The following is a 17,281-nucleotide window of genomic DNA, read 5'->3' on the forward strand; positions in this document are numbered from 1 at the left end:
ACAGGACTTGTAATGGAGCTTGCAGCAACACCAAACAACAACGTATGCTTAAAATGCTGTGCGAGTGGAAGGATGCAGCTTGGTAGCGCATAAAAACACTTCAGTAATGGTATTGATTTAGGTCCACAACTTCTAATTAGGAGATAAAAGGAAAAGCAAGAGCATAAGGTAATTCTTTTGTGTGCCCACATCACATAATGTTCACAATACACTCTGCTTTGGGAGGGGAGAAAAGGAAAACCTGTGGTTCAGAATGCATAGTAAGATCTTGTTTGTGTTTGCACACAAAATTTAAAGTCTGGCAGGATACACCCTAAACTGTTATCAACAGTCCTCTCTGAGGGTGGGATCATGATGAGATTCCATTTTCTCTGTAATGTTTTGGTTTTTATAATTCTATACCAGGTCAGTATTTGGCCAGTAGGCACAAGGGCAGTGGTGTGGATTGCTAAAATGAAATACTTCTGATTGGTTGGAAAAAGCCACTCTCACAATCCCCCCACCCCCGCAAAGAACCTTCCACAATCTACCTGTGATCCAGCAGGTGAAGGGTTAACACCAAGTAGGGCTGGTTTGAGACTTTGTTTCTTATTTGCACTTCACCCAGATGTAGCTGCCAAAAGGAGAGTCCCAGCCAGGAGTCTCTGCTTGATGCCTGTCACAGCCCAAATGTGGTTGTTCCTTCCTGAAGACCTGTGTCAGCTCCCTCTCCCCCATTCACTTTATACTTGGCCTCTGTTCCTTAATATTTATTATTATTATGTTCTGTCACCCTGACTGCTTTGTAAGCACTTTGAAGACATATAATTTGGCAGATTTTTTTGTCCTCGCTCTACCTAGCCTGCTGCCTGGTTTGTGGAGACTTTCAAGGATATTTATTGTTATTGATACTGAAACGTGTTATTTGCAAAGTGCTCCTCTTCCCTGGTTACTGCCAGAACTGTCCCCACAGGGTTAGCACAGTGGAGGATACAAATCCTGTCATCGGTGGCTTAAACAGGACCAGGGTGGGAAATACTCCCCCATCCGAAGGAGCAGAAATCATTTGTCTGTCTGCCTGCCTGTCCCAATGGGCATTGCTTTTACAGTCCTCTCTTATCTTTAATATCCTTTTCTACTCATCCCATTATCTGGTAACAAACATCACTCTCTTCTCTCTGCAAACAGTGGTTACAGGACAAAAGTTCCTTACCTATCCTGTATGTTCCACGCTGGACATTAGGAGTCACTGCTCTTATCAGCATCCCTGTGTTAGGAGGTCAAAGTGCCTTAAGCCAGATGAAGATTTTCAGCACCTGGCTGATCAGCCAGTGTATGGTTAATGAGGGCAATCCATGCAGTTATAATAGGCAAATCCCAAATTCAGTGGTTTAGCATAATGAGAGCTTATTTCTCACTCACATCGAGGCCCAGTGGGAGTGTTTGTGGTCAGCAGGCAACTTCATTCCATGCAGTGACTCAGGGGCCTGGGTTCTTTCCATCTCATAATTCTACTTTCCCCGAGGGCTTTGACATTACCTGCACTCACCAAAGAAAGAAAAAGAATGGAAAAGGTACCCACTTCTAAAAGACCCTGACCCAGAAGTGACATAGGTCACTTCTGCTCATGTTCCCTTTAAGGGCTAATCCAGTGACCACATGTTGATGCAAGGGGAGCTGGGTTGTGTGGTCCCTGGTCCCAGAAGCAACTCCGGGGATAATGAGATATTGGTGGATAGATAGCCATCTGCCATAGCAAATGAATTTCAAAGGTTTAGAAGATCATCTAACGAGGCTCTTAAGGAAAACCATCTCCAAATGGAGGCAAAGGAAGCATTTTCAGGCTTATTCTAAGTCTCTTAAGAACACTCCTGTTACTTGCCACAGGATGGGAATTTTCATGGTAATGGGGGAAGGGTCTGAACTGGGAAGGGATTATGCAAGGTGATACCCATATAAACCTTCAAGCTAGGCTTGTAGCATTGTATGATCTGCTTCAGTAAAGCATGTGGGCATCAGGAAGTCAAAAAACATCCTGCAATTCTTTGAACCAAACTGGTCTCCGTTCAGGGTTACCACTGCCCACCAGAGCACCCCCAGACTGCCATCACCCATACTGCTAGTCCTTGAGGCAAGAATCAAGCCCGCAAGGGAAACCTGAAGTAAACTCACAGAACACGTGTCTAATATTAAAGCTATTTCTTTCAAAAATATAAGCAACTGCCACTGGTCCATAATGAACATTTTTATTTCTAAAGTATTTTCTTTCATAGGAAAGAAATGTAATTCATTCTTTTCCCCAAAATAATAAAGAAAATTGCTACTGGGAACAGTTTGGCATTTGAAACCTAGTGGGAGATTTCTCCAGCAGATGGTTTTGTGGCAAAAAGCTTTTAAGAATTTCTGACTGCTAGCAAAAAATATAGAAGAGAGAGAAAAGGAGAGAGGGAGGGAGGGAGGGAGAGAAGGAGAGAGAGAGGGAGAGATTGATTTGATGTGATCAAGAAAAGATGTACCCAAAGAAAGCAATCCTTATTCAAGTTCTGATGACTCAAATGATCCATAGACTAGATTGTAGATTCCAAAAGCTGGCTGTGCATCAGAAGAGCATGGAAAGCTTGTTTAAAATAACCATGGAATCGGAATATCTGTGGGTGGTGACCAGACATGCATATTTTTTTAAGCTCCATAGATGATTCTGTTGAAAACCGGTGGCCCAGTCATTTGTTAAAATTCTGAGGATGGTTGGGGCGCCTGGGTGGCGCAGTCGGTTAAGCGTCCGACTTCAGCCAGGTCACGATCTCGCGGTCCGTGAGTTCGAGCCCCGCGTTGGGCTCTGGGCTGACGGCTCGGAGCCTGGAGCCTGTTTCCGATTCTGTGTCTCCCTCTCTCTCTCTGCCCCTCCCCCGTTCATGCTCTGTCTCTCTCTGTCCCAAAAATAAATAAAAAACGTTGAAAAAAAAAAATTCTGAGGATGGTGATGCAAACTGGTAGGCAATATTATTAGCTTAGCAAAGATCCTGCCCTCTTGGCCACTTGGCTGTCATTTGCTACATGCACACATCCACCTGCAGCAGGCTTTCATCAGGTCCCTCATCTTATCACACAAAGCACTTGGATGATGTTCTTAAAAACCCCATGGGCCAAGATACCAAAGCATTTAATTATCTCATTTGGAAGCAAGGGGGACAGATTTCACAGCCAATCCACCCAGCACTATCTGCAGAGAATCAGAGCTATGTCACAGCCAATGGCTCTACCAAATACCATTGGCCACAGCCTCTGGGAAGGCTTGGGGGGGGGGGGGGGGGCAGGGGAATCCTGGGAGGCTTGGGCAGATCAGCTTTCACTTGCAACACAGCTGCCTGCTAGCTGAAGGCCTGGGACAAGTCCCTCCGACCCAGTTTGCTTATTTGTAAAATAGTAACTGAAAATTCTGACCCCATAGTGCTGTGAGCTGCAGATGGATAAAAGGTGAGAAAAGCACCTGGAACCTGGAGAAGAACGTGGGATAGAAAAGGAACTTGATCAGTGGTACTTCCCTTACATTTATTTTAACCTCCTTCTCCCTGGAAAAGGGAGAACCAATTGTCAAAGGCTGACAGAAGATATTCATATTTTCCCAGTACTCCGTGAGTTGTCTACCGAAGGGTTATCCACGATAGAATTTGGAGAGAGGTGTCGATCTGTTATTCTTTATGGAAGGTGGCTACCACTGGATACACTCTTACTTCTAGTCCCTGGTGTCACCTCAACCAGAAAGCATCTCTTGGTACCTGAGGCCATGGTCAGAAATGCCAGGTATGGTTTTTGCAGCTGTAACTTGCATACGGGCATGATCTCTATGAGTCCCACATGATCAAATACTAAATTATATGGGATTCAAATGAATCATATAGGCAGTTATAAAACACCAGACTCTAAATATTATTTACCCAGCATCAAGCAGATGTTTGTTTCCAAGCTACAATCCCCTCTAATTGGCTGACATTGTGCTGCATAAACACCAGTGCAAGCTTATGTTCTCTAATGAATGACAAATGCCTAGAAGAATCCTTTGTGAATTGGCAGCCTCCCCCTCCAGCATGCAAATTACGTGGAAATTCCATCGGCACATGCAGATAAACTGATCTGCATGATTGGCAGACTAGTGGATAAACACACCCATGGATTCATTGTCCAAATTCAGTTTGGTTGATTCATCTCTGTTTGTAGCAATCATTTGTTAATTCATTCATTCATCCAGCCAACATTTATTGAACAGCCATTCCACAATAGGCACTGTCCTGGGCTTTAGGAATACGTAGATGGCTAAAAATATGGTCTCTCACTTCAAGTAGTCCACAGTGAAAGAAGGGAGACACGACTGGTAAAGAAATAAAAATCACAATGTGAAAGGTGCAAAAATAGAATGTGGGCAAGCGTCTGTGGTCAGAGAAAGGGAATAAATCAACTGTACTTATAGGGGCTGGTGACAGCTTCCCAGATTTTCAAGACAAAACTCAGAAGATTTTAGAGTCAGCTAGACAGACAAAGCGTAGAAAAGGAGGCCCCAATAAAAAGAATAGCAAGGACACATGACAAAATATGTCAGGTTCTGGGAACCAGCAAGAGTTTGAACTTGCTGGAGCATACAGTGCACGCAACTGTCTGCTGTTTCAGCTCCTTAAAAATGCATGCAAACTACACAGCCCCTTCGAAGGGTAACATGGCTGTACCTCTTGAAATGTAAAATGTGCGTGTCTTGCTTATACAGTAGCAACAGATGGGGGGGCGGGGAAGTGATCCTCTATAATGGAGTAAATAACCTACATCCACATAAAGAGATACTATGCAAACTAAATACTGTGTAAAAAGGCATGGGTATGTGCTCCGTATACTTATATGAGAAGATTTACAGTTACGGGAAGATCTCCAGAATATACTGTCAAGTGAGAAAAATCATGAGATAAAATAGTATATAGATAGGATGCTACCTTGTGTGTAAGAGAGAAGACAATATAGGAATACCTATTCTTTATTCATAAAGAAACCCTGGAAGGATATAAAAGAATACAAGATATATAAGACAAAATAGGAATACCTATTCTTATCTATTCATAAAGAAACTCTGGAAGGATATACAAGAAACTAATATCTATAGGGGTGGGGGAGGGCAAAATAGATCAGAAAACAAGGGGTGAGATTTTGCAATGTATACCTTGTATATCTTTTGTTTTCAAATCACATAAATGCATAATCTATTAAAAAGTATGACCAAATTTTAAAATGTTTCTGCCTCGTGGCCTGGCAATTCTAGTCTTGGTATCAATCACAATCACTCACTCACCCATGTGCATAAAGGATATTTATTGTGGTACTGTTTTGGTGGGTGAAAAAAAGAAGAAGAAACTGGAAACAGCAAAACGTCCATTGAGAAAATGATGGAATAAAAAAGTATGTTCATAGTTTTGAATACCATGCAGCAGTTAAACCTGTGAAGTAGATCTGTCTACTAACATGGACAAATCCAAGACTCCCCGAAGGATGGGATACCATTACTGTAACACACACACACACACACACACACACACACACACACACACGCATGCATACCCCAAGTAATGCTGTGCCATCTAAACTGAAATAATCCACACCAAACTGGTAACACTGCTTACATCTGGAAATGGTCTACAGCAGTAGTCAGTGATCTTTTATAAAGAGCCAGATGGTTGATATTTTAGGTTTTTCAGGCCTTATAAGATCTTTGCTGTAGATAATCACAGATATGTCAAATGCAACCATAGGCAATCTATAAATGAATAAGCTGTGTTCTGATAAAACTTTATTTCAAAACCAGAGAGAGAGCCAGATAGGGACGGTGGGCCACAGATTGCCAATTGCCGGGTTAAAGAACCAAGGTAGGAGATGTTGGTTAAAAACTCTTTAATGATTTTTTTTTTTTTTTTTACAAGGAGATTCAAAGTAACTCTTACTTATCTAACTAAAGTTAATTAAAACAACATGGGTACATTAGTCTGCTGGGCCTCCATAACAAAATACCATAGACTAGGTGGCTTAAACAACAAACATGTATTTTCTAATTGTTCTGGAGGTTAGAAGTCCAAGATCAAGGTTCCAGGGTTGGTCTTGGTGAGGACATTCTTCTGGCTTGAAGATGCTGCCCTGTTGCTGTATCTTCACATGCTTTTCCTCTGTGCTCATGGAGGGAAAAAGAGAGACAGCACTCTGTTGTCTCTTCCTTTTTTTTATAAGGATATCAGTCCTATCAGATCAGGGATCCATCCCTATGATGTCATTTCACCCTACCTCCCTCCCTAAAGGCGCTACCTCCACATACAGTCACTTTGGGGGTTAAGCCTTCAACATACGAATTTTAAGGAAATGCAATTCAGTGTGTAAGAGTGGGTCAAGGTTTGTCCCCTATAATAACAATGCACATAAGCTCCTCTGCCCAGAATCCAAATCAGTCAAGATCATGATTGCTCTTGATAAAAGAAGGCCCAGCCAGAGGGCACCTGGGTGGCTCAGTCAGCTCAGGTCATGATCCCAGGTTCGTGAGATCGAGTCCCACATCACACTCTACACTGAGCATAGAGCCTGTTTAAGATTCTCTCTCTCCCTCTGTCCCTCTCCCCTACTCGCACACTCTATCTCTTAAAAAAAAAAGGCCCAGCCAGGGATTATATCTTCCTTCCCTAACACTCTCTCCTCCTTCTCCCTGAGCCAGTGTTGCTGTCCTGTCTGGGTAGGAAGTCTTTACCAACCTCCCTCCCCGACACTCACTCACTCTCTCTCTCTCTCTCTCTCTCTCTCTCTCTCTCTCTCTCTCGATTCCTCCTCACCTATCAGAGGTGCTAGAAAGGCATGTGTTGAGAAAACCATGGCAATAGATCTATACCCCCTTTGGGATTTGTATTTTGTATATCTCTATCTTTCCCTATTCATCTATCTATAACTATATCCAGAGAGAGAAATTATAAGGAATTGGCTTATGCAATTATAAAGGCTGAGAAGTCCAGACCCAGGAAAGTCAGTGGTATAGTTCTAGTCTGAGTCTGAGTCCGAGTTCAAATGCAAGGAAGACCAATGTCTCATCTTGAAGACAGGCAGAGAGAGAATACTTCAGCCTTGTATTCTCTTCAGGCCTTCAACTGATTGGATGAGGCCCACCCACATTGGGGAGGGCAATGTGTTTACTCAGTCTACTGAATCAAATGCTAATCTCATCCAGAAACTCCCTCACAGACATACCCAGAAATCATGTTTAACCAAATGTTTGGCACCTTATGGCCCAGACAAAATGACACATAAAATTAACCATCACATCAAGTGACTAGAAACAACTCAAATGTCCACTGTTAGAAGACTGGCAAAATAAATTATGGGACAGCCACCAGACAATGGGACACTGTGCAATTGTGAATTTAAAAAAGAAAAAAAGGGGTGCCTGGGTGGCTTAGTCAGTTAAGTGTCTGACTTCAGTTCAGGTCATGATCTCATGGCTCGTGAGTTCGAGCCCCACATCGGGCTCTGTGCTGACAGCTCAGAGCCTGGAGCCTGTTTCAGATTCTGTCTCAGTCTCTCTCTGCCCTTCCCCTGCTCACACACTCTCAACTCTCTCTCAAATGTAAGTAAACATTTCCAAAAAAAATTTTTTTTAATTTTTTAACATTTATTCACCTTTGAGAGACAGAGAGTGAGCAGGGGAAGGACAGAGAGAGAGGGAGAGACAGAATCTGAAGCAGGCTCCAGGGTCTGAGCCGTCAGCACAGAGTCCGATGCAGGGCTTGAACCCAAGAACCATGAGGTCATGACCTGAGCCGAAGTCGGACACTCAACCGACTGAGCCACCCAGGTGTCCCTCAAAAAAAAATTTTTTTAAATAAAAAGAAAAAAAAATGAACTTCTCTAAATACTGTCATGGAAAGATCAAAAGTGAAAAAAGCAAAGTACAGAATATGTGTAGAACATTTGAGGAGAAAACGAGGGAAAATTAGCATTTATATTTGTATTTTCTTCTATATATGTAAAGAGCCTCTGGAAGGAGTCATAAGAACCCAGCACTGCTCTCCCATAAAGACAGGAACCAGGCACATACAGGACAAAGAAGAGAGGGGGGGGGTTTGCAGACTCCTCATATTGTCTAGGTTTTAACTATGAAGATGTAGTTAACTGAGAAGGGCCATGTAAATAACTGAGAAGGGAAAAACAAGTGTTGGGCACCTCCAAAAGGTCAGTCTGGAAGTCATCAGTACACATCCAGCCGGTAGTGAAAGCCTTGAAGGAAATGAGGCTGTCCAGGCAAATATGGAGACAAGGAAATAATGTGGAAGTCAGGCCCTGGGGAGCACTGACATCTCAGGCAAGGGGGAAGGAGGGGTCTTGAAGGAGCAGACAGAAAGGTAGAGAAGGGGAGAGGCAGGTGGTCTCTGAGGGCGTGTAATGGTCTCACGACAACGAGAAATATAAAGTACAGACTTAAGCATTCGGCGGTTGGATCATTTCTGGGATGATATATTTAACCAGATAGTCTGTATTGTGTTTGCACTTTCTGTAGGAAATAGATCATGCAGTTACATCTCTTCCCTGGAATTTCTTTAGCTGCTGTCAGTGCAACCTGATTTGAGATGTAAATAAACTGCGGAGATAATGCCGGGATCTCGGCAGACTCAGTTCTGCCACCCGCCCAGGACGAGGGCGGTGATGGATGGTGTGAGGACCACTGCATAATCTCTTCTGTTTTAATACTCGATTATCATGTCCCTCATCTTTCCCAGAACCCGACTCAACACATTAAAATCTCTTTGTTCCTTCCACAATGCTTGTATCTCCCTTGCATCTCCAGCCTCCTTTAATGCCGTTCATTATTGAAATGAACACAGAAAACCAATTACCCGGGTGGCAGCAGGAGCTGGTCATGTGCCCAACTTGGCCGCACTGGGAGCCTGATTCCCTGTTGAGGTAAACAAGAATCCCCATGCACAGCCGAGCGCCTCACCTGTCCTCAGGCTCCTGGGAGCCACCCTGATGCAGCCACAGGGCTTTAGACATTCGTGTTCAGCTAATTCAGTGCATGGTTGTTGTCACCAGATGCCGCGGGAGGGAGGGCCCAGCGTGCCTGAAGTGCCAAGCCAGGCAGCTCTGCAGGCAAAGCAGTTGTTAACACAGTGGTTAAGAGCACAGACTCTCAGAATACCTGAGTTCGAATCCAGGTTCTGCTAATAAAGCTGTTTGATTCTGGACAGATTCTTTTATTTGTTTTTTTAATGTTTGTTTATTTTTGAGAGAGAGAGCATGTGTGCGCACGCACAAGTTGGGGAAGGGGCAGAGAAAGAAAGACACAGAATCCCAAGTAGGCTCCAGGCTCTGAGCTGTCAGCACAGAGGGGCTGGAACTCACAGACCGCGAGATCGTAACGTGAGTTGAAGTCGGACGCTTAACCCACTGAGCCACCCTGGCGGCCTGACTTTGGACAGGTTCTTAACTTCACGATGCCTTGCCTTGGATCCTCACTTATGAAATGGAAACAGTAACAGTACCTCCCTGTTGTGGGTCAAATTGTGTCCCCCCTCAAAAGTTGGAAGTCCTAACCCCCAACACCTGTGAATGTGACCTTATTTGGAAACAGGGTCTTTGCAGATATCATCAAATTAAGATGAGATCCCGGTGGATTAGGGTAGCATCGAAGTGTGATGACCAATGTCCTTGTGAGGAGAGAGATCTGGAGCCACAGAGACAGACACCCAGGGGAAATACCATGTGATGGTGGGGGCAGAAATGGGAGTCATGCAGCCCCAAGCCAGGGAGCAGAGGGGGCGGGGGCCACCAGATGGGGCAGGGGCAGCCACAAGACGCCGGGAGAGTCGGCATCCCCTAGAGGCTGCAGAGGGGGCACATCCTAGCCAACACCTTGATTTCAGACTTCCAGCCTCCAGAACGAAGAGAGAGAAAAATTTCTCTTAAGCAACCAAGTTTGTGGCAATTTGTTACAGCAGCCATAGGAAACTAATACACCCCCTCAAATGGTTGTTATGAGGATTAATTAATTATACAGACAAGCCATGCAAAGTGCCTAGGAGAGTGTCCAACATCTAGTGACTCATACAGAAGTGCAGGGTGATTGTTAACGTACAACCTACAGCTTCTGGTTGGTAAGCAAGTCCTCAGTCCACCTCTGGTGCAGGTGAAGAGACCAGCTTCTCCCATCTACACTGCTTGAGTCACCTTTGCAGGGGTATTATGAGAGGGAGGATATCAAGGGCATTTCCCTAGGTTGACAAATTTCAGAGACTAGGCCGGTCTGCTATACCAAATAGTCCTGGTGGGATGAACTAATTCTTTAGTCAAGGTAACTGAGGCAAGGGGAGCACTGTGGGGACTAGGGACATTGATCTTAGAGTCGGACTATCCGGTTCAAATCCCGCTCCCTCCCCTTACCAGCTCTGTGACCTTCAGCAATTCATTAACCTCTCTGGACCTCAGTTTCCTTGTCTGTAAAATGGGCAAAAGCTAGCATAAAGTATATAATAACACATATAGGTGAATATTCTAGAGAAGGTGGGGAAAAGGGAAGTTTGTTCAGGACCAACAGAGCCACTCTTCCTCCTACACGCACAGGCACACATATGCCTACTGTAATTACCTGTTCTTCTGTCTGTCTCTCTGTGTGGACTAAGCCCCTTCAAGACAGAAGATGTATGTTCTGAGCACCCTGAATGCACAGAGTAGTTGCAACAGAGAACACATACTGAACAAAGGGATAGCTTAAACCAAGTGTCTCAATCCTAAAACATGTACATTCCGCTTTAAGTTTCTACTATGTCCACTTACTCCCTGAATTCTTGTTTTAATAAGTTCCTTGAAATCAAGGCTCAGCAAGCTGCAGGCCAAACCTGACTACACCCATTTGTGTACGACTGTCTACAGCCGCTTTCACGCTTCCACGGCAGAATCGAGTAGTTGCAATACAGGCCATGTAGCCCACAAAACTGAAAATATTTCCTATTTGGCCCTTTACAGAAAAAGTTGGTCAATCCCTGCTGTCAATCAACTCATTTTTTAATTTAAGTGCATTTTTAAATAGGAAACTTCATGCAACTAAGGTAATTGGAAACCAGTATTCCTTGCTATACGTGGAAAGCAACATTCCAATCAATATGTAACTACTGAAATAAACCACAGACCAGCTAAAAGTACTTACCACGCCCCAGGAAGCCAGGTTGCAGTGCACATAGCAGAAGCGAGGACCGAGGTGGCAGGATGGTGAAAACTTGGTAGCTGGCTACTCTGCAGGAACCAGTGTAGAGAGAAAAAAAAAAAAACGTGTTAGTACTGGATCTTGAAGGACAGCCATGCAATAGCATTGAAGGAGGAAAAACATGCCAGTAAAGGAGTCAAAGAAGAAACACTTGGGGGCAGAAGATAAACCACAGGTTTTAAGAGCAGGAACTCAGAGACCACACAGGCAAAGGGTCCACTGAGCGAGGTAGTAAAGGCTCCTCAGAGATGAATGAATATAGATAGATAGATAGATAGATAGATAGATAGATAGATAGATATTTCAACATCTCAAAGTAGTAAGTATAATTTATAAACTGGATTAGAAAGTACATCTCAGCACGTTTATAATGAAAACAGCTGATGCTAATGAGAGCAATAACATTTAAACAGAAATCTGTTTACCTTTGGGAGATTCACGCAGAACTTCAATGAGGTCCTGATTGATTTAAGGGCCAGGGACTGGACTGATTAAACTTCCTGAGTTTGGGGGGGGGGGGGGTCTCAAAGGGTAGTTGGCTGAGGTACAAAGGCACACCGACAACTTCGCAGCCTAACCAACCAGTGATTGGGAGTAATTAGAACCAGGTGGAAAAGAGGTCACAGTGCCCAACCTGGCCATATGCTATGGTTCTTTCCTTTATGAGCACCACAGACTCCTCGAAAAAGCTGAAGAAAGCTATGCCCCTCCTTCCCAGAAAACTGCACAGAAATACATACACCAAAACTTTTGCATTTAAATTTTTTTCTATGTTGGAAATATATTTTCTACACATGAAGAAAAATTAAAAGCAATCTTTTTTTAAAAAAAGTCTTGGCCTCATTTTTTTTATAACACGTTAAGATTCAAGGTCTATTTGAGTGGTAGAGGGAATAGATCTAAAATTGCACATAAAGCAAAAAATTTCAATTCTTCTCAAAATCTCATTTTAATGAGATTTCTGTGATTTCTTGGCTTGAATAGAAAGTTGGAACTGTGCAGTGGTCTTTGCAAGTATCAAAACCAAATCAACTTCATATTTTCATTTAAATGGCACCCGCATCGTCAAAAACCCTGAGCCCCCGAAATGCACAGGAAAAAGAAAAAATTAATACTCCCGTAATTCACTTCGCCAACTTTGTGTTTGTGTCAATAAATACCAAATCCTCCAAAATATTTTTAACATTGAATTTGTGTCAATTGTTTTCTTTTGTCTTTAAGTAATGAGAGAAATCCTTACAAATCATGTTTAAATTTGAAGATGGTCTGAGAATAAGTAACCCTTGTTAACCTTAAAAATCACACTGCCAGGGGGCACCTGAGTAGTTCTGTTGGTTAAGTATCTGACTCTTGACTTCAGCTCAGGTCATGGTGTCATGGTTCGTGACATTGAGCCCCAAGTCAGGCTCTGCGCTGCCAGTGCAGAGCCTGCTTGGGATTCTCTCTCTCCCTCGCTCTCTGCCCCTCCCCCACTCGTGTGTGCTCGCTCTCTCACAAAATAAATACATAAACTTTTAAATACATAAATAAAAGTGCCAGTTATTTTACCAGGAAAAATGGGTTTATCTGGGAGTAGCAGAGAATTGCAACCTAGGACCAGCAAGCTTCGGCAGAACCACAGGCAAGTCTGGAGAACAAAGGAGAGGAATGCTCTTTTCCAGGGGAAAGGGGGAAGTAGGGAAGGCCCTTCTAAACGAAAAGTCCACTGGAGGAAACTGGGAGTCTGAAGTACAGTGGCTTCTCATTGGCTGAGCTGGGACTGCCTCCCATTGGCTGGGCTGTTGCCAGGTCTTCCTCCCGCTGGAGCAGTAAAGTACTAGCTAAGGTAGCCTATCCCGTGCAAGGTGCGTCTCTTCCTGCTGGCTCTGTCGTTGACTAGCGCTGAGCATGAGAGCTCCCCCTGCCGGCCTCCCAACTCCATCCTAAACAAGGTTTCCTTTTATTAACCTTGTCTTATCTCCCCCCCCTTTGATAAAGATCTTTCTTTGAAAAGCACTGCTGATAAAGATTCAAGTTTTCTACATTTAGTGGTACCTCAGTACCAGGCAGGACCTTTTCTGGTTGTCGCGCGTAGCAGCTGGAAGCTACTTAAAGCCACATTTGAGTAACAAGGAAGCTTGGAAGGAGAAACTCTCAGGCCCTTCCCATCTGTGGTCCATTTTTTGTCAAGATGGTTAAGCACTGCAGACCATCTCGAGATGTTGCGCCAACATCATCTTCTTGGGTACATTATCTTTAAGACGTCTGACAGGCAACAAAATACAAAACTTCAAATAATTATACACCAGAAATAGTAACGTGACCATTCCAAATTGTATGGTGGTTCTAAATCAGGACTCTAGGTCTGAAAGTAGGCAACTGAAAAAGTACTTATTGGCACTTATTCCAACCTCAGGGATAAAGGTGCTCCCCCAAAGGAGGCAAATCTGGACTCACGTATGCCTTCTAGAAGTCTCCACTTAAAGCAGCCATGAAAGCAGAGTGGTGGATGCTGCAAGAGCACACTCAAAGAATTAACCAAGTCGGGGGTGCCTGAGTGGCTCATTCAGTTAAGCATCCGACTTCAGCTCAGGCCATGAACTCTCATTTCATGAGTTCGAGCCCCGTGTAAGGCTCTGTGCTGACAGCTCAGAGCCTGGAGCCTGCTTCGGATTCTGTGTCTCCCTCTCTCTCTGCCCCTCCCCTGCTCACACTCTGTCTCTCTCTCTCTCTCTCTAAAATAAATAAACATTAAAAAAAAAAAAAAAAAAGAATGAGCCAAGTACATTTGGGAAGATACAGTGCAGGTATAAAGAGGAAACAATCACTGATGAACTTTGGGCAAAAGAGCAAAACTTCAAAGACATTTTAAAGTCGTACTCATCACAAAAGAACTGTTTGCACCAAATATTATCAATAATACAGTCTGTAAAGTCATAAATTTAAAAAATCATGAATATGAATAAGAATTCAAAGTCGGTTAATAGTTCAGATGACTTGTAGATTCTGAACTTTCTAACCCTTCAGGAAAAGCAAGTGAAAGATGATTTTGTCCTGAGATCAAGACGAGGCCATTTCCAAAAGGCCATAATCAGAAAAGGAAGTTTCTGGGGCGCCTGGGTGGCTCAGTGAGTTGAACTTACAACTTCAGCTCAGATCATGATCTCACAGTTCATGAGTTCAAGCCCGGCATCAGGTCACTGCTGTCAGTGCAGAGCCCGCTTCAGATCCTCTGTCGCCCTTTCTCTGCCCCTCCCCTGCTCATGCTCTCTCGCTCTCTCTCTCTCTCTCAAAAATGAATAATCATTTTAAAAAAAAAAAAAAAAAAAGGAGGGGGCTGCCTGGGTGGCTCAGTCAGTTGAGCATCCAACTTGGACTCAGGTCATGATCTCACAGTTTGTGAGTTCTAGCCCCACGTCGGGCTCTGTGCTGACAGCTCAGAGCCTGGAGTGTGCTTCGGATTCTGTCTCCCTCTCTCTGCTCCTCTTCTGCTCTCTTTCTCAAAAATAACTAAACATTAAAAATTTTCAAGAAGAAAGAAAGAAAGGAAAGGAGGTTTTCCCTTTCACCAGGGCTTGGAAAATACAGACAAGGGCATTATCTTTCCACAAAAGACAGAAAAGAAACAACACTGAGAAAAGGTACACAGGCCTAGTCTCGACATCTTGGGAAAGCTGTCTTATCAGATGCTGTCCTGTTCAATTCTGGGAAACCTTAACTTTCAGGTCACCAGATGGTGTGCGGGTTCAGTCAGGGCTGGGTGCTTCCTTTAGGTGTTTTATGTGACTCCAAGAGTCTATCCCCTGGAGTTCGGTGGCACAAAGCAGTTTCTGATAAGGGCTTTTCATTGAGGTTGAAATCTTTTGGGAGGTGTCTTTTCAAATAGATGAAATCTCCAGGTAGCAAAATGTGATGCCTGAGGTCATTGTCTCCTGGAAGCCAACTGAAAAGATTCCTCCACTAAAGCGTGGTTATTTTTAATAGCAGCAATCAGGCCTTTATAATATTGAAGTATATCTCCTTTTAGCAGCTATGGGTCAAAGGAGGCAGGGACCAAGTACATTGGTTGCCCTGGGACTATCTCAAAGGGTGAGAGGCCATGAGTTCCAAAGGGGGTGGATCTGAGATTTAGAAGGACCAATGATAGTATTTTTGGCCAAAATGTTCGGGGGTCTCTGCACATTATGCCAACTGAGTCTAATAGTGCCATTAGTATGTTCGACTAATCTTGAAAACTGAGGATGGTACAATGAAAGCGTTGCAAAACCAGCCAAAAAGCACACACCTGACCTGTAAATGGGTTCCTTGGTCACCATGAAGTTCAAGAGAAGTTCCCCAGGTAACAGAAATTTAGTTACAGAAACACTGGCCTATCTACAAGAGAAATCTTTGGTCCAGTAGAAAACATAGAAACCATGACTAAAATATATTCATATCTGTGAGACAGGGAAGCTATATGAAATCTATTTACACAGTCAGGTTTCCCTAGATTATACTTTGGACAGTGGGGCAAGCGATGTAGGTACTATCTGGGGCCTTATTAATATTTCCCCACCAATACTGGTTCATAAATGCTATCATTTTGTCACTAGACCAGTGGTTTCATGAATATACAATGGTAAACAATGGGAATTTTAGAATTTCTTGTAGGACTGGATTGTTATTAGATCCAAATCAGAGTTCTCTCTTTTTATTGAGCCAACAACTATTAGATTTCCAATACTGTTTTTCCCTATCTAGGGCCAAATGTTGGGTATCTCTGGTCAATTTTTCCAAATTATCATTTGGGTGAACATCACTTTGGAACATGACAGAGGTTTGGCTGTGGGTTTCCTTGGAAGCAGTGCTTTTTGTCAGAAATATCAGGGAAGTGGTTTACTTTGGTCTCCAAGGAGTAGAGTCTAGAATGCCCAGGAACCTTAACAGCCAGAGAGCCAGCAAAAGTATAGCATCGAATAAATTTTGGACATAGGAGCCATTTTATTTTTTTTATTTTTTTATTTTTTAAATTTTTTTTTTTTTAATGTTTTTTTTTTAATTTATTTTTGGGACAGAGAGAGACAGAGCATGAACGGGCGGGAGAGGGGCAGAGAGAGAGGGAGACACAGAATCGGAAACAGGCTCCAGGCTCCGAGCCATCAGCCCAGAGCCTGACGCGGGGCTCGAACTCACGGACTGCGAGATCGTGACCTAGCTGAAGTCGGACGCCCAACCGACTGCGCCACCCAGGCGCCCCATAGGAGCCATTTTAAATTTTATTCCCATTGGAGATAAGGAAACCTCGTTGTTTCCATAATATTCCAAAGTCATGAACTACCCCAAAGATATGCTGACTATAGGTATAAATGCTTAGGGGTTTCTTGGCTAAAGTACAAGCCCAAGTAAGGGCATATCAGTCAGCCTGCAGGGCTGAAGTATCCAAAGGTGAACTTGTCATCTCGATGACTTCAAAAAGAATTGCAATAATAGACTCAGCATGTTTACCATTTCATCCTTTAAACAAGAACTATTGTATACCAGGCGCTCAGTCGGTTAAACATCTGACTCTTGATTTTGGCTCAGATCATGATCTCATGGTTCACAAGATCGAGTCCTACATCGGGCTCTGCCTGCACTGCAGTTCTTGGGACTCTCTCTCTCTCCCTCTGCCCCTCCTCTGCTCACACTTTCTCCCTCAAAATAAATAAATAAATAAACATTAAAAACAAACTATCAGTATACCATGAAAATTCTGCATTGGCTAGAGGAGTTTCCTGTAAATTTCCACAGGGAGTCAAAAGGTAATCTATTAGGGTTAAGTGGTCATGAAGGGTTTCATCTGGGTCCAAATGTGGTCTTTGTTTCAAGATCAGATCCTAAGTATAGAACCTGAGTTTAAGCTAACTGCAATTTTTCTTTGGAAACTGTGTCCCTTTAAAGCCAAAAGTCCTAATAGGTGAATGTAGTTTCCTGTGAAGAGGTTTAAGAAGGGAACAGAGAAGCAAATCATCTGCATATTGCAACAAAGGAGAGCCTACAGAAAACTTTCTATCAACCAAATCAGCTTTTAAGGTTTGTGAAAAG

General features: G+C 43.3%; 1 long non-coding RNA gene across 2 annotated transcripts; it reads right to left on the reverse strand.

Annotated features, from left to right (window-relative positions):
• Positions 1 to 5,889: 5,889 nt before the first annotated feature.
• LOC131501703 (uncharacterized) lies at positions 5,890 to 13,090 on the reverse strand. Of its 2 annotated transcripts, none has more exons than XR_009256857.1 (4): positions 12,788 to 13,090; positions 11,665 to 11,812; positions 11,183 to 11,268; positions 5,890 to 6,173 (listed from the first exon to the last, which is right to left on the reverse strand). It is a non-coding gene; the product is annotated as an uncharacterized LOC131501703 (long non-coding RNA). The 2 variants fall into 2 exon arrangements; XR_009256858.1 differs by lacking the exon at positions 5,890 to 6,173 and adding an exon at positions 7,979 to 9,123.
• Between the last annotated feature and the right edge of the window lie 4,191 nt (positions 13,091 to 17,281).

Source organism: Neofelis nebulosa, chromosome 18, assembly GCF_028018385.1.
Source record: "Neofelis nebulosa isolate mNeoNeb1 chromosome 18, mNeoNeb1.pri, whole genome shotgun sequence".
Classification (NCBI taxonomy): Eukaryota; Metazoa; Chordata; class Mammalia; order Carnivora; family Felidae; genus Neofelis; species Neofelis nebulosa.